The following is a 23,200-nucleotide window of genomic DNA, read 5'->3' as shown; positions in this document are numbered from 1 at the left end:
TTGAGTTTCTATCTAAATTGGAGATGCGTAATTGCTCTTAATTGCACTTCTAATCATAGTTGGTTTTGATATTACTTCTAAAATTATACTAATAAGATGCTAAATTAAGCTAAGTTAAGCTAAGAGTGAGCTAAGAGTAAACTACTTGAAGGTTGTCTAAATAGTTAAGAAGGCACTAGGGAAGTGACTTTCTCCTAGGTGGACACTTGACGGGTTCTCGAGTCTAAGGCTAGGTTGTCTTGTTGGGGATTACGATATAACCATTGCACGATACTACTCACTTTATACCTCTCGGTAGTTTGAGTGATTTTACCCTAATTGACTTTCTCAAGACCAATTGGGTATGATAACTTGTGCAAGCAATTTAGGTTCAAGTCGGGTATTACTATCTCTAGGTTTAACCCTTTAATTGGGGCTATCAATCTCTTGAATACGCCCAAATTCCTTGTTGGACTAATTTTCCTAGACTTAGGCTCTCTTTCTCAAGAAGAGCCCAAGTCAAATAGGCACAAATTAGTATTTGCAACCAGTATTCAACATTGAAACCATAAATTAGTCAAAATATCAAACACCCATAGACATTCAAGACTTAAAACACAAGACCCATCAAATACCCGCACTAGGGTTGAGCCACAACCCTAGCTAATGGCTCTAGCTACTCATGATACTAGAAGAAAACAAAGAAATAGATGAAGAAATTCCTATAATATTTAATTACAAGCTAAAACTTGAAGATTCAATGGTAAAACTGTTGTAAAATTACTCAAAATGGTAAAGGAACACTGTTCACGAGTACAGTAGCTTTGCAAAATACAACGGATGACCTAAAAATGGGAGAAGAAACTATTTATACTAGGCCGAATTTTCTGGACAAAAATACCTCTGTGGGGGTAGTGCGGACCGCACAAAATCGAGTGCGGCCGCACGAAGGCTCTTAGCTTTAAACTTTTGCTCTCTGAACTTGGCCACCACAGGCCGCACAAAATGCACCGCGATCGCGGTGGCTTCTATTCTGGTCCGCATAAAAGGACCGCGGACCGCATTGGCAGTGATTCCCCAAGTTGGCAACTCTCTGAACTCTATCTTTGCGGACCGCCCAATATCGAGTGCGGACGCATTGAGTCCATTGCGGTCCGCACAAATTGCTTTGCGGCCGCAATGCTTGAGTCTCTGAAATAGCACCTCTCTAATCTTCCTCTTTGCAGACCGCACAGAATGGAGTGCGGCCACATTGGTCCTGTTACACTGTGCTTGGACTTGTTCTTGGTACTTGTGCATGTTTCACTCCTTTTTGAGCTGGTTTGACGAATTGTCACCTTGTTGACCAAACCCTACGATCAAGTACAACATGTAAGCCTTTGGGACTATTTTGTACACATTTCTAATCAAAACTCAAGTAAGAAGGAGTGTAAAATTCATCATAATCCCTAGTTATCAACTCCCCCAAACTTAAGCTTCTGCTTGTCCTCAAGCAAACAAAATAAGACTCACCCCTTTAGAGTAAATCCAAGAAAATTCAGCTGACCTAAAGTGACCTCATCTAGCATCAATTGGGACTAACAATTGCCCTCAATTCAAATGAAACATTAACAACATTCGACCTTTTAAGCACCATGGATTTAGTGCGACACAAGAGCATCAAGAGTTGACTCAACACATCAAAGAAACTCTTTCTACTACCTTAGTCATTATGGAACCCAAACTCATACATCCTTAACTCTCCCTAAGCAAACCTCACCTTTAAGATTGTAGCACTCAGAACGAGGATAGTGGAAATATGCTCATCTCTCTCAAAGAAAGGTCACAAGTCCGGCTATAAGTACCATAAGCTTGCCCCTTATGTGAGTCACCACTAATGTAAGCTTCATTCAACTCAAGATTATATAGGGCTTTTGTGGAGAAATAGTGAAGGCTTTTGGTGAGGGTAGGAAATGTTTGGTCTAAGTAGGTTCCATCTTCCCTTTAGCACTTCTTTTGCTTCATTTTGGCACATATTCTCTTGACTTTTTAAGTCCTTTAACTTCTTTCTAAGGGGTTAGAAAGATACATTGTCACTCTTTCTTTTTCATTTCAAATCTTTTTCTCCTTTCTCAACTTTTCACACCTTTCATCTCTTTACTTTTATTGAATCCTTTCATTCTTTTCTACATTGCTCATTCCTTTTGTCTTTTTGATTTTCTTTCTTTTTCATTGCCTTGCCTTTTCTTCATTTTGTATCTTTTACCACTTTGTTGTATTCCTCGTCTCTCTCCCCAAACTTATGCTTTTGCCTTGTGCTAAGGAAAGATCGGGTGCCAAGAAAGGGTATTTTTAAAACGGGTAAAGGCTTGTATCGTGGTTCTTGAAAGAAAAAGGTCTATGGCTCAAAAGGGTTGACTAGGGATATTATCATTGATAGGTTATGGAATTTTTCAAGATAACATTCTGATCAAGGAGAGCCTATAATCACATCTCAAGTCAAATTACACTTATGATTTCGCCTAGACAAATATTTAGGGCAAGTTCTAGACCAATAGCTCGGGACGTGGACTTGTAATTCAAATTCTCACCACATAAGCTTTGGGATTGCTAAAGAAACAGATTCGGGGGCCCACAACAACCTTAGTTGAAATTTGAGCAACACAATGGTCTCGAAAAACCACTTGATGATTGTCGGTCAACTCAAGAGTCTAAAGGTCACCACTCTCACCATCCTAAACACAACAATTTGTTTTTGATCATAGGAAGTCATTTGTGTTAGGCCCAAGTGAAGCTTTGCTTGAGGCACCCTTACCAACTAACTACTAAAAGCAAAAAGAAAACAGACTCAAATCCTTAAGAAGGTTGTCATGTCATCCATCATCGGGAAGAGCCACCCGGTTCACACAAAACTCCACCTTTGAAAAGAACTGTGGCATTAAGAAAATCAAAGGCTTATTGCAAAAACTTAAAAAAAGAAGCTACTAAAATAAAATAAGAAGCTATGAAAATGTACAAAAGGGGATTTAGTCTAATATACAATAGGGAGAATGAATATGTACATAAGAATGTAACTTTATATACAGACCAAAAGTAAAAAGTACGAAAAGTGCAATAAAATGATAAAATTATATACATACCAAAGGTAAAAAGAAGGCATAAAGAAAAAAAATAATGTTATATATACAATCATCCAATATCGAAATAGGACTACCCCCTCAAATGAAAGCTGGCATTGTCCTCAATGTCAACTAACCAAAATAAGCACAAAATAAAGAAGAGAGGAAAAAGAAACTCCCTATGGGCCTGTGTTGTAACCTGGGGCTGGCTGGAGGAACCTCCCTACGGGTCCTCCAACTCTATGACTGCATCGTTAGTACGGGGAATCACCCTCTTCCTCTTGGGTGGCCTCTTTGACTCCTGCTCTGGCTGGGGCTGGGCTGCTGGAGCCGGGTCATGCAATAACAGATCCAGAGGTAGGTGATCCGCCTTCAACATTTTTACCTCCACCCTCAGCTCCTTCACTGACTCTTTTGAAGACCGAGTCTTTCTCATTTTCTTCGCCTCCCTAGCAAGTTCCTTCAATGCCTTTCCATGAGAATCAACTGCATCTATGAGCTTTTTTTGGTTATCCAGAATCTCCTTCAGAGTGTCCTCCACTGACTGTGGGACCTGTGGCGGAGGAGGTACTGACTAGGCTGCCACCGTAGTAGATAGAACAGACAGCTTAGAAGTAGTTGTCTGCATCCAGTTGTTGATGTTGGTGAGGGTCTGGCTCAGGCGGTGGGCAGTCAAGGGGTATGTAGTGGATGATGGAATCTCTGGAGCTGAAGAAGTAGAGGGTCCTGGGACCATGTCTCGAGTGGCAGAGGCAGGCTGAGTAGGAGCCACTACTACTACCGACTCTTCAAACTGGCCAGTAGAAGCAGCGGATTTGCCCTTGTAGTTCTTGCCTTTAGGTAGTCATCACCCTATAGGCTGTACCAGGAGAACGGTGCCTTCGCTTTCACTTTGACATCGAATCTCCGCTTCTCCACATCTAAGTCCTCCAAGTACATAGTTAGGAAGTTGGGGAAGGGATAGGATTTGTCACCTTCGTTCACTACCTGGGTAATTACCTGGGACATCACATTCTCAATGATAATCGGGTACCCCACCATGATCGATGCCACCAATATAGCTCAGTGGATAGGAAGTGAGTTGTCGTGGGTGGTGGGGTCTAGTCTGCTACACACAAATATTTCCCACCCTTTAGCTTCAAAGTTTAATGTTCTCCTCAGAATCTTCACTCTCACAGTCAACCAATCTGGGGTGGTACCTGGGATTTCCAAGTACTCTACCAACCAAAGACGAGCAGCCTCACCCAATGCCACCTTCTCCAAATACAATGACTCATCCACCTCCGGGAAGCCCAAATAATCATTGATTGTTTTACCATCAAATTTCACTTTTAAGTTCCGCACCTTAGTCACCATAGTGCCCTTTTTTATGTGGGCAACTGATAGCTCCACGGACAAGTATAAAGCTTTAGAAGCACCAAGAAAGCCATTTACAAGGTCTCAAGCTAAGGAGAAGCAAGAAAGGTTTTTTGGGCTTCAATGGGAGATCAAGAAGGCGCTAATGGTGGAAGAAGAGCTCAAGAATTATGGAGAGGATTTAGCTAAGTGCTACACTCATTTCATGGTCCAAGTCCAAGTCCAAGAGGAGGTAGATTGGGGTCCAAGCACCAGTCAAGGAGGGCCTAAATTAGGCGCCTAAATCAACTCACAAAGGAGCCAACTTGGCGCCCAAGTCAGCTCAGGGAGGGGCGGCCAAAACATAGGATAAAGAGTCAAAGTTCCTTATTTTGTTTCCTAGTTTGTTAGGACATATTTGATGTTTTCCTAAGTAGTTAAGGTTTTGTTTTTCTTTTCCTAAGATTATTGGAATTACTTTCCAAGATTGACTTGGTTTTTGTTTCCTAGAGTTTTGTCTTTTCCTATGGTAGTTGGACTTGATGTCCAAAGTAGCTTTGGACTTTATTTCCTTGTTTTTTTAGGTAGAATTTCGTGACCCCTTCCCTATATAAAGGGGTATCTTCTTTGCTTTTAGATTCAGATTATTATGAATAAAAATTGTGAGATTTTTCTTGCACTCTTGTGTGTGGCTACTCTTGGATTTATTCTTCAACCTTCAAGACTCAACTTAAGTTGGTAAGATTAAACTCTTTCGAAATCCTAGATCACTTCTAGGTATTCAAGAAAGGTTATAAGTTTAGGCTTATTGTTGTTCTTGTTATTCTAAAGGGTCAGGTTTCACAATCTATCTCTTGTTTTTTTTAATTCTCTTTGTTAGCTAATTGTTGTTGTTCGGATTCAATTTCAAGAATAGACTTCTTGAATTCAAGAAACCAGGTTTCTTGAATTCAATCTATCTTTAATTTTTCGTCTTTTTCGTTTCTTTATTTTCTTTTAGCTTCCGCATGTTTCTTGTTTTTCTTTAGTAATTCTTGAATCTCCTATCCTGTTGTTATCAAGTGGTATCAGAGCATAGGCTAATCAAAATTTCAATCTTGATAATCTTGGGAGGTTCTTGAGCAAAAAAAAACAAAAAAAATGAAAATCAGCCCAAGAAAAGTGTCATTGCTCATTATTATTTTTAGAATTCAAGTATTATTTGGTTTCCAAGTCAAGAAAGGAAACAAGAAGAGGGGATCTTTGTTCTTGAAGATTAAGGAAACTTCTTTCCTTATTTTTGTGGGTTTTGGGTTTCCTAAAATTCTTTCCTTTTTTTTCTACTAACCATTTCCTATTTTTTCTAGGTTTGACACTCTTCTTTCTTTTTCTAACTCTATACTCTTATCACTAAGGGTTGTGACTAGTAAGGTTTATTAATAAATCTAAAGATTAACGACCAAGAGTTGCATTGAGTGGAAAAGGTAAGAGAGGTGAGAACATTAGAGAGAAAAGCCAAATTGAGAGAGATATATTGCTTTGTTCAGGATGTCTCGTACATGTAGTGATGATGAACAAAGGATTCTTCAAGAAGCCGAAATCAAAGGAAGGAATGATTTCACCTTGCAAGCTATGCACCAACAATTTGAAAGGTGGAATTTTTCAATTCCAAGAGATGAGGGACACTATTGCTGAGCAAAATATTACAATAGCTGAACTTAGGAGGGGAAATAATGCTAGACCCCAAGCTAGGAGAAATGTACCCGCCCCCATTGTAAATCAAGAAAACCCAATCGATTATTTTAATGATGATATTGATTTTGATAGGGTAGGAAGAGATAGGAGGGGACAAAGAGGAAGACTTGAAGATGATAATATAAGTAATATAAAGATGAAGATGCCATCTTTCAAGGGAACAAGGGATCCAGACTTGTACCTTGATTGGGAGAGAAAAGTGGAAGCTATCTTTGACTGCCACAACTATTCGGAAGGCAAGAAGGTTAAACTTTCTGCTGTTGAGTTTTCTGACTATGCAGCAATCTGGTGGAAAAAGCTTTCTAGGGACAGATTTCAAGAAGGACAAGCACTCGTTGCTACGTGGGTTGAGATGAAGAGGGTAATGAGGAAGAGATTTGTGCCATCACACTTTCAAAGAGATCTACAACAACGTCTTCAAACTTTGAGGCAAGGGTCCTTGTCTGTAGATGAGTACTTTAAGGCTATGGATATGGCGATTATCCAAGCTAATTGCATAGAGGAAGAGGAGGCTACAATGGCTAGGTTTTTGAATAGTTTAAATAAGGAAATAGCTGATGTAGTCGAATTACAACAACATGTAACTTTAGATGAGTTAGTTGAATTAGCTGTAAAGGTAGAAAGACAAAACAAAAGGAGACAGCAATCTAAAATTCCAAAGAAGCAATGGCCGAAATCTGAGGAGACACCTACTCTTAAATTACATGAAGACAAGGGCATGAGCAAATTGGAATCCAAGGGTGGGGGTAAGCCTTTTATGCTCTAATAAAGGTTAGGGTCACTCTAATAAAGAACAAAGGGAAAACATATTCCATACTCGGTGTGGGATTGAAGATAAAATTTCGTCTATGATAGCTCCACATACAAGGATAAAGCTTTAGAAGCACCAAGAAAGCCATTTACAAGGTCTCAAGCTAAGGAGAAGCAAGACAAGGTTGTTGGGCTTCAATGGGAGATCAAGAAGGCGCTAATGGTGGAAGAAGAGCTCAAGAATTATGGAGAGGATTTAGCTAAGTGCTACACTCATTTCATGATCCAAGTCCAAGTCCAAGAGGAGGTAGATTGGGGTCCAAGCACCAGTCAAGGAGGGCCTAAATTAGGCGCCTAAATCAACTCACAAAGGAGCCAACTTGGCGCCCAAGTCAGCTCAGGGAGGGTCGGCCAAAACATAGGATAAAGAGTCAAAGTTCCTTATTTTGTTTCCTAGTTTGCTAGGACATATTTGATGCTTTCCTAAGTAGTTAAGGTTTTGTTTTTCTTTTCCTAAGATTATTGGAATTACTTTCCAAGATTGACTTGGTTTTTGTTTCCTAGAGTTTTACCTTTTCCTATGGTAGTTGGACTTGTTGTCCAAAGTAGCTTTGGACTTTATTTCCTTATTTTTTTAGGTAGAATTTCGTGACCCCTTCCCTATATAAAGGGGTATCTTCTTTGCTTTTAGATTCAGATAATTATCAATAAAAATTGTGAGAGTTTTCTTGCACTCTTGTGTGTGGCTACTCTTGGATTTATTCTTCAACCTTCAAGACTCAACTTAAGTTGGTAAGATTAAACTCTTTCGAAATCTTAGATCACTTCTAGGTATTCAAGAAAGGTTATAAGTTTAGGCTTATTGTTGTTTTTATTATTCTAAAGGGTCTCTTATTTTTTTAATTCTCTACCAAAGGTGATTAGTTCTTTGTTAGCTAATTGTTGTTGTTAGAATTCAATTTCAAGAATAGACTTCTTGAATTCAAGAAACCATTTTTTGAATTCAATCTATCTTTAATTTTTCGTCTTTTTTCGTTTCTTTATTTTCTTTTAGCTTCCGCACGTTTCTTGATTTTCTTGTTTTTCTTTAGTAATTCTTGAATCCCCTATCGTGTTGTTATCAACAATATTGGTGTAGAACTCTTTGACTAGGTACTCATTGGCATCCTCCACATGGCTTATGAAATACTCCCATCCAGTTCTCTCTGAACTGCCTCAACACATTGGGGTTGTGAGGCAAAAGGTCCCGGGTGATGAATTTACGCTTAGGTATTAGCTTCCTCTCGGGTCACCACTCTTTAAACTTGTGATGGGCAACCTCACTCACAAATCTATCCTGCCATGCCTCCGGATTTCTGGTTCTCTCTACCCCTCCTACTTGGGGCTCACCCCCTTATACTTCTTCCCCTTCTTCTTCTACGAGCCCTCCCCGGATAGTGAAGCTGTAAGAGAGGTGGAATATTCGTTTCCACTGCCTGCAACTGAGCCCTCAGATAACTCAGAAGATATGCGCACTTACGCTTGGGCAGCGGGGGAAACCGGAGGTGTATCCCTCAACCTGTTCCTATCCAGCCAGTCAAGAACATACTCTGGTACGGAGCCTGACAATGCCTCCCGGGAAGGCTCATACTCACTCCTCGATTGTTCAATGGCTCTGTCAGCAGCCTTTATGAGCCTCCGGGTGTTTTTGATGTTTTGCCGAGCTTGAGGAGTAAGTTTGATCATACCCTTTCCTTTACCCCAGGAGGACTCTCCTCTTCCTGATTATTTATCACCTTTGCCTCGTGATTTCATCATTGTCTGCAAAGAATATTTAATTGAGCCTTGTTAGTATCAGCATAATCAGTAAAATGCAGAATTGCGGGAAAATTATTGCAGATAGTCAAAAATTACAGAATGCGAACCACACAAAATGAAGTGAGGCCGCAAAGAGGCTACCACGGACCGCACAAAATGCACTACGATCCATACTAATATGGGGTTCAGACAACCCACTCTGTGAATCTATGCACCGCGGACTACACAAAATGCATTGTGGTCCGCATTGAGGCACCGCGGACTGCACAAAGTCCATTGCGGCCGCGGTCCCCACTTGTCAGCTTTCACAACATTTACCACTGATCTTGGCCAACCATGTACTACTATTGAGTAGCGATAGAGGTCGAAGCGGCTTTTACCCGATTAAGGTCGGGATCGATTTCCACAAGGAGCTAGAAGTTGGAGTCGGGTGTCTATCTAAAGTGGAAATGTGTATTTGCTCTTAACTGCAGTTCTAAACATTTTGGGTTTTGATTTACTTCTAATTATATAGAACTACAATGATCAATTAAACTAAAATAAGCTAAGATTAAACTATTGCAAGTTGTTTAAATGGATAAAAGGCACTAGGATAGTGACTTTCGCCTAGGTGGTCAATTGACAGATACTTGAGTCTAAGGCATGATTGTCACATTTGGGTAGTATGATATAACCATTGCACGATTCTACTCACTCTACACCTCTCGTTAGTTCAAGTGATTTTGCCCGAATTGACTTTCTCAAGACCAATTGGGTATGCAAATTTGCACGAGCAATCAAGATTCAAATCGGGTATTACTATCTCTAGGTTTAACCCTTTAATTGGGGCTATCAATCTCTTGAGTACGCCACAATTCCTTGTTGGACCAATTTCAGAGACTTAGGCTCTCTTTCTCAAGAAGTGCCAAAATCAACTAAACACAAACTAGTGTTTGCAACCACTAATTCAGCAATCAAACATGAAATTAGTCCAAATATCAAACATCCATGGTCAATCAAGACCTAAAATACAAGACCCATCAATTACCCACACTAGGGTTGAGCCACAACACTATCTTATGGGTCTAGCTACTCATAATTAGAGAAGAAAACAAATAAAAAGAGGAAGAAAAACTCATATTAATTAATTGCTAAATTAAACTTGAAGATTCAATGTTGAAATGAAGTTAAAATTACTCAAAATAGCTAAAAATATCGAAGTCACGAGTGCAGCCTTCAGTAAAAACTATCTTATGGCCTAAAAATGGGAAGAGAAGCTATTTATACTAAGCTAAAAATTTTGGACAAAAATACCCCGGCGGGGTTAGTGCGGACCGCACAAAATCACGTGCGGCTGCACTAGGGCTCTGAACTTGAATAAACAACTCTCTGAAGTTGGGCAATGCGGACCGCACAAAATCGAGTGCGGCCGCGATGGCTTCTAGTGCGGTCCGCATGAAATGGAGCGCGGACCGCATTGGGCTTCAAACTTGGAACTGGCTACTCTCTGAACCTTGGTTCTGCGGACCGCACTAAATCGAGTGTGGCCGCATTGATCCCAGTGCGGACCGCACAAAACCTCGTGCGGCCGCATTGCCTTTTTGCCTGAATAGTAGCCTCTCTGAACCTCACTTGTGCGGGCTGCATAGAATGGTGTGCGGCCGCACTGGCCTTGTTTTGCCTGAGCTTTGTCTTGTCTTGATACTTGTGCAAGTTTCACTCCTTTTTTGAGCCGATTTTTGACATCTTGTCATCTTGTTGATCAAACCCTGCAATCAAGCACAACTTGTGAGCCTTTAGGACTATTTTGTACACATTTCTAATCAAAACTTAAGCATGAAGGAGTATAAATGTATCAAAATTCCTAGTTATCAACTCCCCCAAACTTAATCCTTTGTTTGTGCTCAAGCAAACAAAATAAGACCCACCCCTTAAGAGAAAATCCACGAAAATTCAGTTGTCCTAAAGTGACCTCATCTAGCTTCAATTGGAACTAACAATTGCCCTCAATACAAATGGATCATTAACAACTTTACCCTTTTAAATACCATGGATTAAGTGCGACACAAGAGCATCAAGAGTTGACTCAACACATCAAAGAACTCTTTTTATTATTTTGGTCATCGTGGAACCCAAACTCACACATCCTTAGCTCTCCTAAGCAAACCTCACCTTTAGAATAGTGGCACTCAGAACGAGGTTAATGGAAATTTACTCATCTCTCTCAAGAAAAGTCACAAGTTCGGCTCTAAGTACTATATGCTTGCCCTTATGTGAGTCACCACTAATGTAAGTTTCATTAAACTCAAGATCATATAGGGCTTTTGTGGAGACATAGTGAATGCTTTTGGTTCCGGGTAGACAATGTTTGGTCTAAGTAGGTTCCATCTTTCCTTAAGCACTTCTTTTGTTTCATTTTGGCACAAATTCACTTGACTTTTTGAGTCTTTTCACTTCTTTCTAAGGGGTTAGAGAGACATACTGTCACTCTTTCTTATACATTTCAGATCTTTTTTCCTTTCTCAACTTTCCACACCTTTCATTTTTTACTTTTCTTGAATTCCTTTTTATTCAATTCTACATTGAGCATTCTTTTTGTCTTTTTGCTTTTCTTTCTTTTTCATTGCCTTTCCTTTTCTTCATTTGTACCTTTTTATCACTTTGTTGCCATCCTCGTCTCTCCCCCCAAACTTATACTTTTGTCATGTGCTAAGGAAAGATCAGGTACCAAGAGAGGGTATCTTTTAGAATGGGTAAAGTCTTGTATCATGGTTCTTGAAGGAAAAAGGTCTAAGGCTCATAAGGGTTGACTAGGGATTTTATCCTTGGTAGGCTATGGACGTGTTCAAGCTATCATTTGGATCAAGGAGAGCCTATAATCATGTCTCAAGTCTAAATTCACTTAGGATTTCGCCTCAACAAACATTCAGGGCAAGTTCTAGACCAATGGCTCGGGACTTAGACTTGCAATGCAATTTCTTACCACACAAGCTATGGGATCGCTAAAGACATAGAGTCGGGGGCCCACAATGACCTTAGATAAGATTTGAGTACACAATGGTCCCGAAAAACCACTTGATGATTATCGGTCAACACAAGAGTCTCAAGGTCACGTCTTTCACCATCCTAAACACAATGATTTGTTTTTGACCATGAGATCAAAGGCAAATGTGCTAGGCCGAAGTGAAACTTTGCTTGAGGCACCCTTACCACTAACTACTAAAAGCAAAAAGAAAAACAGACTCAAACCCTTAAGAAGGTTGTCACGCCATCCATCATTGGGAAGAGCCACCCGGTTCACACAAACTCCACCTTTGGAAAGAACCGTGGCATTAAGAAAATCAAAGGCTTATTGCAAACGTTCAAAATAAGAAGCTACAAACATAAATAAGAAGCTACGGAAAAGAAAAATGCAGAAAGTAAAATGAATATTTACAAGAGGGGATTTAATCGAATATACAATAGAGGAGATGAAATATATAATGTAACATAAACTTTATATACAGGCCCAAAGTAAAAAAGTATGAAAAATGCAAAGAAGTGCTAAAATTATATACATACCAAAGATGAAAAATAAAGAAAGCATAAAAACTGTCAAATATATACAATCATCCAACAAATCAATGTAGGGCCTACCCGCTTAAATGAAAGCTGGCATTGTCCTCAGTGCCAACTAAACCAAATAAGCACCAAAAATAAAAGGGAAAAGGATATAGAGACTCCCTATGGCCCGTATATCTGCATGGGATCATGAGTGGTCCCTGGGTCCTCAGTATGCTCGGGAACCTCAAATTGGTTCCCTATGGCCTACTGGTCTGCTACTAGGACCTGGGCCTGGACCTGGACAGTCTCCTGGGCTGCATCCTGTGACTGAATGGAGGAGGTCTCCGGTGGGTCTACCAACTGGATGACTACATCATATGCTCGGGCATCCTCTTTCTATTGGGAGGCCTCTAGGACTGCTCTGGCTGGGGATGAGCTGCTGGCACAAGGTCCTGTAGCAGTAAATCCAAAGGCAAATGATCTGCCTCCAACCTGTCAACCTCAACCCTCAACTCCTTCACGGACTCCTTGGAAGCCCAAGTCTTTCTCATCTTCTTGGCCTCCCTAGAAAGCTCCTTGAGAGCTTTTCCATGAGAACCCACAGCCTCTGTAAGCACTTTCTGAGTGTCCAGGATCTTTTTCTGGTTGTCCAGGATATCCTTGAGGGCGTCTTCAATAGACTGTGGGACCTGCGAAGGCGGAGGTGTCGATTGAGCTGCCACTGTAGATGTAAGGACAGACAACTTAGAGGAAGTTGTCTGCATCCAGTTGTTGATGCTGAGAAGGGCTTGGCTCAGACGGTGTGCAATCACTAGGTGGGCCGGGGTAGAGGGTATGTCTGGAACTGCTGAAGTGGATGGACCAGGGGGCAAGTCTGCTGAGGTGGACTGATAGCATCAAGAACAAGGATACAGTTAAGGACAATGATAGAGATGATAGAGTTTTGGAAGCTCCAAGGCCATTAACAAGATCTCAAGCTAAAGAGTTGCAAGCTAAGGTTGCTAGACTTCAATGGCAAATAGAGAAGCTTTTAATTGTAAAGGAAGAGCTCAAGCCCAAAGGAGATGAATTGTCCAAGTTTTACAATTATTTGGTAGTACAAATTGAAGTCCAAGGGGAGGAAGATTGGGTTACCAAATCAGCCCTTGAAGTCCACCAATAGGGCTCAAAATGACCTTAAAAAATGTCCAAAAGGGGGTGTTTCAAAAGGAGCCCAATAGGAGTCCAAACCAATGGCCCAAACTAATAGTTTTAAGGCCCAAATCTGCCCCAAAAGGATTTGGCCGGCCGCCCCCCACTTAATTTTGATGGCTTTTGTTACCCCTTAGGAGCCACCTACCTAAGTTTGATGGCTATTGTGACCCCTAGCAGCCCCCTACCTAATTTAGATGACTTTTTAGCAACCCCCTACATTATTTTAAGTGCTTTTAACTCCTATAAATAAGGAGTTCTTCTCATTCATAAGACACATATTTATTGATTAAGTATATCATACTTTGAGAGTTCTTTTGAAACTTTGTTACTTGTGTTTTGAGATTTATCTTTCAATCTTTACTAGTTCTTAGTTCAAGGTAGTAAGATTACTTCTCTTTTATGATATCTTTGATTCCTTTGTGGTTTCTTAGAAGGCGATTAATACTAGTCATTAATTGTTGTCTCAAGTTACTCGTAAAGTGGTCAAGATCCGAATCTATTGTTTTGATTTGCTTTTTAAGTAAAGGCGTTTGATTTCTTCCATAAATTAAGACGTTGTTACTTTGATCTTGTCAAGGCTATAGAACTTGCGTTCTTGAAAGTTCTTGGAATTCTTTCCTTGAATTCTTCCCATATCCTTTATTTTCATCTCTTTAATTCTAGTTGTTCAATTCCTTGTTGTTATTGCTTCCGCAATTACTTCTCAAATTCTTACTCTAATTTGGATTCCCGACCTAGTTGTTATCAAGTGGTATCAGAACGGTTTTATCAAGATTTCGTTCTTGGTAAGTCTTGGGATTTCTAGAATACTAAGAGCAAAGAAAAGAAAAGAAAAAAAAATAAAAAAAAAACAAAATCAATTTTTAGAACAAAAAATAGAATTGCGTGCTCTCCGGGATATTTCTTTTGTATCTAATTAGTTACCAAAAATTAACAAAGGAAACAAGAAGAGGGGATCCTAGATTTTCTTACTCTTTCTAATCTAAACATATAATCCTTTCCTTTTTGTTCGCGTCATGTTTCAACCGAGCCTAATAGTTCTAGGATTTGGTTTTTCTTTCATTAGTTCCCCAAAAATTTGAATTTTACTACTAAGAATTTCATACGAGTTGGGTTTAATTATAAATCTACAAAGTAATGTTCAAAGGTTATTCCGAGAAAAAAAGAGCTAATTTTTGTGATACAGTTTACACTTTTTTTTTAAAGATGTCGCGTACAGGTAGTGATGATGAACGAAGGGTTCTCCAAGAAGCTGAAATCAAAGCAAGAAATGATTTAACCTTGCAAGCTATGCATCAACAATTTGAAAGGTTGAATTTGCAACTCCAAGAGATGAGGGATATCATTGCTGCTCAAAAAGATACAATAGCTGAACTTAGGAGGGAAAATAATGTTAGACCCCAAGCTAGGAGAAATGTACCCCATGCTCCCATTGTAAATCAAGAAAACCCTATAGATGATTTTAATGATATTGATTTTGATAGGGTGGGAAGAGATAGGAGGGGACAAAGAGGTAGAGTAGAAGATGACAATATAAGTAGTATAAAGATGAAGATGCCATCATTCAAGGGAGCAAGGGACCCAGACTTGTACCTTGATTGGGAGAGAAAGGTTGAAGCCATCTTTGATTGTCACAACTACTCTGAGGGTAAGAAAGTTAAACTTGTTGTTGTTGAGTTTTCTGACTATGCTGCTATTTGGTGGAAAAAGCTTGCTAGGGACAGATTGCAAGAAGGACAAGCACCAGTTGCTACTTGGGCTGAGATGAAGAGGGTGATGAGGAAGAGATTCGTGCCATCACACTTTCAAAGAGAGCTACAACAACATCTTCAAACATTGAAGCAAGGGTCCATGTCTGTGGATGAGTACTTTAAGGCTATGGATATGGCTATGATCCAAGCTAATTGTACAGAGGAAGAAGAGGCTACAATGGCTAGGTTTTTAAATGGTTTAAATAAGGAAATAGCTGATGTAGTAGAATTACAACAATATGTAACAATAGATGAGTTAGTTGATTTGTGTGTAAAGATAGAAAATCAAAATAAAAGAAAGCAGACTAGCTCGTGGAAAGGTCGGACAAGCACCATCTCCAAGAAGTCATGGCCATATCATGAGATGAAGAGTTCTTCTAGACCTCAAGAAGACAAGGGTAAAGGTAAATTTGAGAACAAAGAGGGAGGTAAAACCTTTAACCCTAAACCTTTTACACCTTCTAGTTCTATTCAATGTCATAAATGTAAAGGAAGGGGACATATGATGCATGAATGTCCAAGTAGAAGAAACATCATTCTTAGAGAAGATGGAGGATATGAGAGTGAAAAAGGTGAGGGAGAAGAAGAGGGAGATGTGAGTGATGAAGATGATGTAGAACTACCTAATGAGGGCATGATTGGGGTAGTTAGAAGGATTATGACTATCAATTTGGCAAGCAATAGTGAAGAACAAAGGGAGAATATATTCCATACTATGTGTGGGATAAAGGGAAAAACTTGCTCTATGATCATTGATAGTGGTAGGTGTGCTAATGTGGTGAGTTCATACTTTGTGGAAAAATTGGGACTTACATGCATGAAACACCCTACTCCATATAAACTCCAATGGGTAAATGATAGTGGTGAACTAAAGGTAAACAAACAGTGCATGATTTCATTTAATGTTGGTAGATATGAGGATGATATTCTTTGTGACATAATACCTATGCAAGCTTGTCATATCTTACTGGATCGTCCTTGGTAGTATGACAGGAATGTTTTTCATGATGGAAGAAAGAATAGATATTTTCTTGAACTAAACGGCAGGAAATTTACTCTTGCACCTTTATCTCCTTCTCAAGTGTTTGAAGATCAAAAGAGATTAAGGGAAACAATGGGAAAACCAAGGGGAGAGATAAAAAGTGAGATTGAGGAAAAAGAAAATAAAGAAGGCCAAGAATTAGAAAAAAAGAGAGATGGCCGAGAGAAAGAGAGAGAGGGAAGCAATTTGAGAGAAGAGATAAAAAATGGTTTGAATGAAAAAATAGACAGTCTTGGTGAGAGGAAAGAGGTTAAGGAAAGAAAAAAAGAGAGTTTTTATATAAAAACAAAGAGTGTTTAAATGCAAGAAAAGAGGGGCTGCCCATAATACTACTTACTTACAAAGAGACTTTGATTAATTCTGAGTTGCTAACTTCTTCTTTGCCAAGTAGTATTTCTTCTCTTTTGCAGGATTTTGAAGATGTCTTTCCAGAAGATATTCCTAATGGATTGCCACCTTTACGTGGCATTGAGCATCAAATTGATTTTGTACCTGGATCACAAATCCCAAATAGGCCAGCCTATAGGAGTAATCCAGAAGAGACAAAAGAACTTCAAAGGCAAGTTGAGGAGTTGCTTGAGAAAGGTTTTGTGAGAGAGAGCATGAGCCCTTGCTCGGTTCCCGTCCTATTGGTACCAAAAAAGGATGGAACTTGGAGGATGTGCGTGGATTGTAGAGCAATCAACAAGATTACGGTAAAGTATCGCCACCCTATTCCTCGTCTTGATGACATGTTGGATCAATTACATGGATCCAAAATCTTTTCTAAAATTGATCTAAAAAGTGGTTACCATCAGATTCGAATGAATCCTGGAGATGAATGGAAAACTTCTTTTAAGACCAAATATGGGCTTTATGAGTGGTTAGTTATGCCTTTCGGCTTGACTAATGCACCTAGCACTTTCATGAGATTAATGAATCATGTTTTTAAGGATTTTCATGGAAAATTTGTTGTGGTGTACTTCGATGATATTTTGGTCTTTTCTAACACTTTAGAAGAGCATGTAGAACACCTAAAACAATTTTTTGAAGTTCTTAGAAAGCAATTTTTATTTGCTAATCTTAAAAAGTGTACTTTTTATGTGGATCGTGTGATTTTCTTGGGTTTTGTAGTTAGTTCTAAAGGAGTTGAGGTTGATGAAGAGAAAATCAAAGCAATAAAAGAATGGCCTAAACCTAAGAGTGTAACTGAAGTTAGGAGTTTTCATGGACTTGCTAGTTTTTATAGGAGGTTTGTGAGAGACTTTAGTACCATTACTTCTCCTTTAACTGAAGTTATTAAAAAGGATAAGATTTTTAAATGGGGAAAAGAACAAGATGATGCTTTTAACTTGTTGAAAGAAAAGTTGTGTTCTGCTCCATTGTTACAATTGCCTGATTTTTCTAATCTTTTGAAATTGAATGTGATGCTTCGGGCAAAGGAATAGGTGCTGTTTTGATGCAAGATTCTAAACATATTGCCTACTTTAGTGAAAAGTTGAGTGGAGCCACATTGAACTATTCCACTTATGACAAAGAGCTATATGTTTTGGTAAGGGTTTTAGCCACATGGCAACATTACTTGTGGCCAAGAGAGTTTGTCATTAAAACAGATCATGAATCCTTGAAATACTTGAAGAGTCAAGGTAAGCTTAGTAGAAGGCGTGGGTTGAATTCATTGAAACGTTTCCTTATGTAATTTCTTACAAACAAGGGAAAGAAAATGTTGTTGCTGATGCACTTTCAAGGAGGTATGTCTTAGTTTCTACCCTGACTTCTAAATTAATGGGTTTTGATCAAATCAAGGGACTTTATGCTAATGATGTTGATTTTGGCAAAAATTTTGCAGATTGTAAGTTGAGTCCTTTTGAGAGGTTTAACCTCCAAGATGGCTTTCTCTTTAAGGAAAATAAGTTGTGTATTCCTAATTGCTTTTTACGTGAAGTATTTGTAAGGGAAGCACATTGTGGAGGGCTTATGTGACACTTTGGAGTCCCAAAGACACTAGACATACTGGCTGAAAATTTCTTTTGGCCTGGAATGAGAAAAGATGTTGAAAGAATGTGCGCACAGTGTTTGGAATGTAAACACGCTAAATCTAAAGTGTTGCCACATGGTCTTTACACACCATTACCTGTTCCTACTTCACCTTGGATTGATATTTCCATGGATTTTGTGTTAGGTTTGGCTAGAACAAGATATGGTAAGGATAGTATATTTGTTGTGGTAGATAGGTTCTCCAAAATGGCTCATTTTATTCCTTGTTTAAAGACTAATGATGCCTCACATGTTGCTGATCTTTTTGTAAAAGAGGTTGTCAAATTTCATGGTATACCTAAAACTATTATTAGTGATAGGGATGCTAAGTTTTTGAGCCACTTTTGGCGTGTGTTTTGGGGGAGGTTAGGTACTAAATTGTTATTTTCTACTTCTTGCCACCCACAAACTGATGGACAAACTGAAGTAGTTAATAGAACCTTAGGAAACATGTTGAGGGCTGTTTTGAAAGGTAAATTAACTTCATGGGAAGATCACTTACCTATGATTGAATTTGCTTACAATAGAACAATCCATTCTTCTACATGTATGTCTCCTTTTGAGGTTGTTTATGGTTTTAATCCCTTCACTCCCCTTGATTTATTACCATTACAAACTAATGATATTGCTAATCTTGATGGTAGGACAAAGGCTGAGATGATGAAAAAAATTCATGAACAAACAAGGCTTGCAATTGAGAAGAAAAATGAGCAAACTGCCTTGAGAAAGAATAAGGGACGAAAGCAAGTTATTTTTAAACCTGGAGATTTAGTTTGGGTTCACTTTAGAAAGGAGAGATTTCCTTCCAAAAGGAAGTCAAAGTTGCATCCTAGAGGAGATGGCCCATTTCAAGTCCTTGAAAGGATTGGAGACAATGCTTACAAGTTGGACCCTCCTGCTGAGTTCCAAGTAAGTGTCACATTTAATGTTGCTGACTTATCTTTGTTTGATGAAGGATCGAATTCAAGGACGAATTTTTTTCAAGAAGGGGGGAATGATAGCATCAAGAACAAGGATATAGTTAAGGACAATGATAGAGATGATAGAATTTTGGAAGCTCCAAGGCCATTTACAAGATCTCAAGCTAAAGAGTTGCAAGCTAAGGTTGCTAGACTTCAATGGCAAATAAAGAAGCTTTTAATTGTAGAGGAAGAGCTCAATCCCAAAGGAGATGAATTGTCCAAGTTTTACAATTATTTGGTAGTCCAAATTGAAGTCCAACAGGAGGAAGATTGGGTTACCAAATCAGCCCTTGAAGTCCACCAATAGGGCTCAAAATGACCTTAAAAGAGGTCCAAAAGGGGGTGTTTCAAAAGGAGCCCAATTGGAGTCCAAACCAATGGCCCAAACTAATAGTTTTAAGGCCCAAATCTGCCCCAAAAGGATTTGGCCGCCCCCCCACATAATTTTGATGGCTTTTGTTACCCCTTAGGAGCCACCTACCTAAGTTTGATGGCTATTGTGACCCCTAGCAGCCCCCTACCTAATTTAGATGACTTTTTAGCAACCCCCTACATTATTTTAAGTGCTTTTAACTCCTATAAATAAGGAGTTCTTCTCATTCATAAGACACAACATTTATTGATTAAGTATATCATACTTTGAGAGTTCTTTTGAACCTTTGTTACTTGTGCTTTGAGATTTATCTTTCAACCTTTACTAGTTCTTAGTTCAAGGTAGTAAGATTACTTCTCTTTTATGATATCTTTGATTCCTTTGTGGTATTCTTAGAAGGCGATTAATACTAGTTATTAATTGTTGTCTCAAGTTACTCGTAAAGTGGTCAAGATCCGAATCTATTGTTTTGATTTGCTTTTTAAGTAAAGGCGTTTGATTTCTTCCATAAATCAAGACGTTGTTACTTTGATCTTGTCAAGGCTATAGAACTTACGTTCTTGAAAGTTCTTGGAATACTTTCCTTGAATTCTTCCCATATCCTTTATTTTCATCTCTTTAATTCTAGTTGTTCAATTCCTTGTTGTTATTGCTTCCACATTTACTTCTCAAATTCTTACTCTAATTTGGATTCCCGACCTAGTTGTTATCATGGACAAAGGCTGAGTAGGAGCCACTACCACTACTGGCTCTTCAGACTGGCCAGTTACAGTAGTGGTTGTTCCCTTGTAGTTCTTGCTTTTAGGGTTGTCATCACCCTACATGTTGTACCATGAGAATGGGGCCTTTGCTTTCACTTTGATATCAAATGGCCTCTTTTCAACTTTGAGGTCCCTAAACTACATGGTCAAGAAGCTGGGGAAGGGGCAGTTTCTGTCACCTTCACTGCCTACCTATGTAATCACCCGAGACATCACCTTCCCGGCGTTAATCGGGTACCCCGCCATGATTGATGCTACCAATACTGCCTGCTGAAAAGGGAGTGAGTTGTCATAGTAGTGGGGTCCAATCTACTGCACACAAATGTTTCCCAACCCTTGGCCTCGAAATTCAAACTTCTTCTCAAAATCTTCACTCATGCATTCAACCAATCGGGGTGGTACCTGGGATTGCCAGATACTGTGCCAACCAAGGACGGACCTCCTCACCTAATTCCATCTTTGCCAAATACAGCGACTCATCCTCCTCATCGAAGCCCAAGTAGTCATTTATTGTTTTCCCATTAAACAGCACTTTCAAATTGCGCACCTTGATCACTTTGGTGCCTTTCTTGATGTGGGCAACATTGGAGTAGAATTCCTTGACCAGGTGCTCGTTTGCATCCTCACAGTTGTTTAAGAAATACTCCCAACCCACTCTCTCTCTAAACTGTTTTCTCATATTGGGGTTGTGAGGCAAGAGGTCTCTATCAACAAAACTCCTCTCCATAATCAATTTCCTCACAGGCCACCATTCTCTGAATTTATGGTAGGCCACCTCACTCACAAACCGGTCTTGCCACACCTCCGGTTTTCTAGTTCTAGCAATTCCTCCCACCTGAGGTTCACCCCCTTCTCCTACTACCTCTTCTTCTCCTGCTGGCTCGTCTTCTCCTACTGCACCCTCTCCGGATAATGAAGTTGTGGGAGAGGTGGAGTATTCATCCCCATTGCCTTCAGCTGAGCCCTCAGACAACCCAGAAGATACATTTACTGACATTTGGGCAGTGGGGGAAAGTGGAGGAGTGTCTCTTAATCTGTTTCTCTCCGACCAGTCAGGGATGTACTCTGGGATTGAGTCTGAAGATATATCCCGAGAGGGCTCGTATTCACTCCCAAACTGGTCAATGGCCCTATCAGCAGCTTTAATGAGCTTCCTCATGTTTTTGATGTTTTGCCAGGCTCGGGGATCTTAGCATCTTCTGTTTCCCTCCCCGGGGGGATTCTCCTCTACCAGCTTGTTTAGAACCCTTGCCTCTTTGTTTCACCATTGTCTACAATCATCAGTCATTAAGCTTGTTAGTATCCAGAAAGACAGTGAAGTTCACAACTGTAGGAAATAAAATGTTGCAGACAATATCAAATGTTGCAGAGTGCGGACCGCACAAAATGCCAATGCAGTCCGCACAGAGGTGGGGGTCAAACTACCCACTCTCTGAACAATCGCTCCACGGAACGCACAAAATTCCAATGCGGTCCGCATTGAGGCACCGCGGACCGCACAAAATGCAATGCAGCTGCGGTCCTCAATGATCAGATTCCACGACTTGTAGCAATGCGGTCCGCACAAAATTCCATTGCGGACTGCACAAGAGCACTGCGGACCGCATAATTTCCACTGATTTTTAGTCCAATTTTACACCTAATTCTAACTTTAACAAGAAATTAACTACCCTAAGCTACCAAATTAAAAGAAATACGGGAAGAAAAAGAGAGAAGCTAAGGAAACAAAAATTAAAAGATAATGATCAAATCAAACAATCAAAAAGAAGTAAAAGTTACCAGATATGAGAGTGACTGATGATTAATCGAGGATATGCAGATGAATTTGTGCAAGATTAGCGTTGAACAGTGATTTTTTTAGGGTTCTGAGAGTTAAAAGATCGAAAATTATAAAAGGAGGGCCTCAGGCCCTATTTATAGAAAAGGAACTGGGCCCAGCTCAGCTTACCAACTCAATGCGGACCGCACAAAATGGATTGTGGTCCGCACCACATAGCATTTTTCAAGTTTGAGAAGGCAACCTACTGCGGTCCGCACAAAATGCCGTGTGGCCGCAGTGGTCCACCGCGGACCGCACAAAATGTAATGCGGCCGCGGTGGCAAACTTCAGAGAGCTGGACTTTTCGTCCTTCATCAGTTTTTATCCATCATTAGTGTGGTCTGCACTGAGTTTGTGCCCCCCGCACTGAGTTCTTTGCGGCCGCATACAATGTAGTGCGGTCCGCATTGAAAACTTCAGAGACTTGAACAATTTTTTCACCATGTCCTGCACTGTATCAACACAAACCTGTAACATCTCACAACCAGTCAGTCCAAAAATAAATCCTATCCTACAATGTAAATCAAAGAAAAATACATGGGTTGCCTCCCAAGAAGCACCTAATTTAACGTCGCAGCACGATGCAGGTTACCATCAAATCATTTGAGATGAAGAAGTGCCACCACATGGTTGTCATCAATCTTACCCAAGTAGTGCTTGACACTATGCCCATTCACTATGAAAACTTCTCAATTTTTGTTCTTTAAATCAAGTGCACCAAACGGGGTCACACACACCACTTCAAAAGATCCACTCCATTTTGACTTAAGCTTTCCCGGAAATAGACGTAACTAGAGTTGAACAAGAGAACCAAATCACCCACTTTGAACTCCTTGCTACGAGCATATTTATCATGAAGGTACTTTATCTTGTCCTTGTACAAGGAAGAACTGGAGTAAAAATGGAATCGGAATTCATCAAGTTCATTAAGCTGCTCCACACGAAGACTGGCTGCAACATCCCATTCAAGATTTAGCTTCCTCAAAACCCACATGGCCTTGTGGTCTAACTAAACTGGTAGATGGCAAGCTTTCCCAAACACCAACTGATACGGAAACATACCAATC

At 39.8% G+C, this 23,200-nt stretch overlaps 1 pseudogene; it reads left to right on the top strand.

Annotated features, from left to right (window-relative positions):
• The first annotated feature begins 14,741 nt into the window (after positions 1-14,741).
• Positions 14,742-20,588, top strand: LOC142163174 (uncharacterized; annotated as a pseudogene).
• Positions 20,589-23,200: the final 2,612 nt, after the last annotated feature.

The sequence above is a fragment of the Nicotiana tabacum genome, chromosome 8, assembly GCF_000715075.1.
Source record: "Nicotiana tabacum cultivar K326 chromosome 8, ASM71507v2, whole genome shotgun sequence".
NCBI lineage: Eukaryota > Viridiplantae > Streptophyta > Magnoliopsida > Solanales > Solanaceae > Nicotiana > Nicotiana tabacum.
This window is presented reverse-complemented; position numbering and strand designations above follow the sequence as displayed.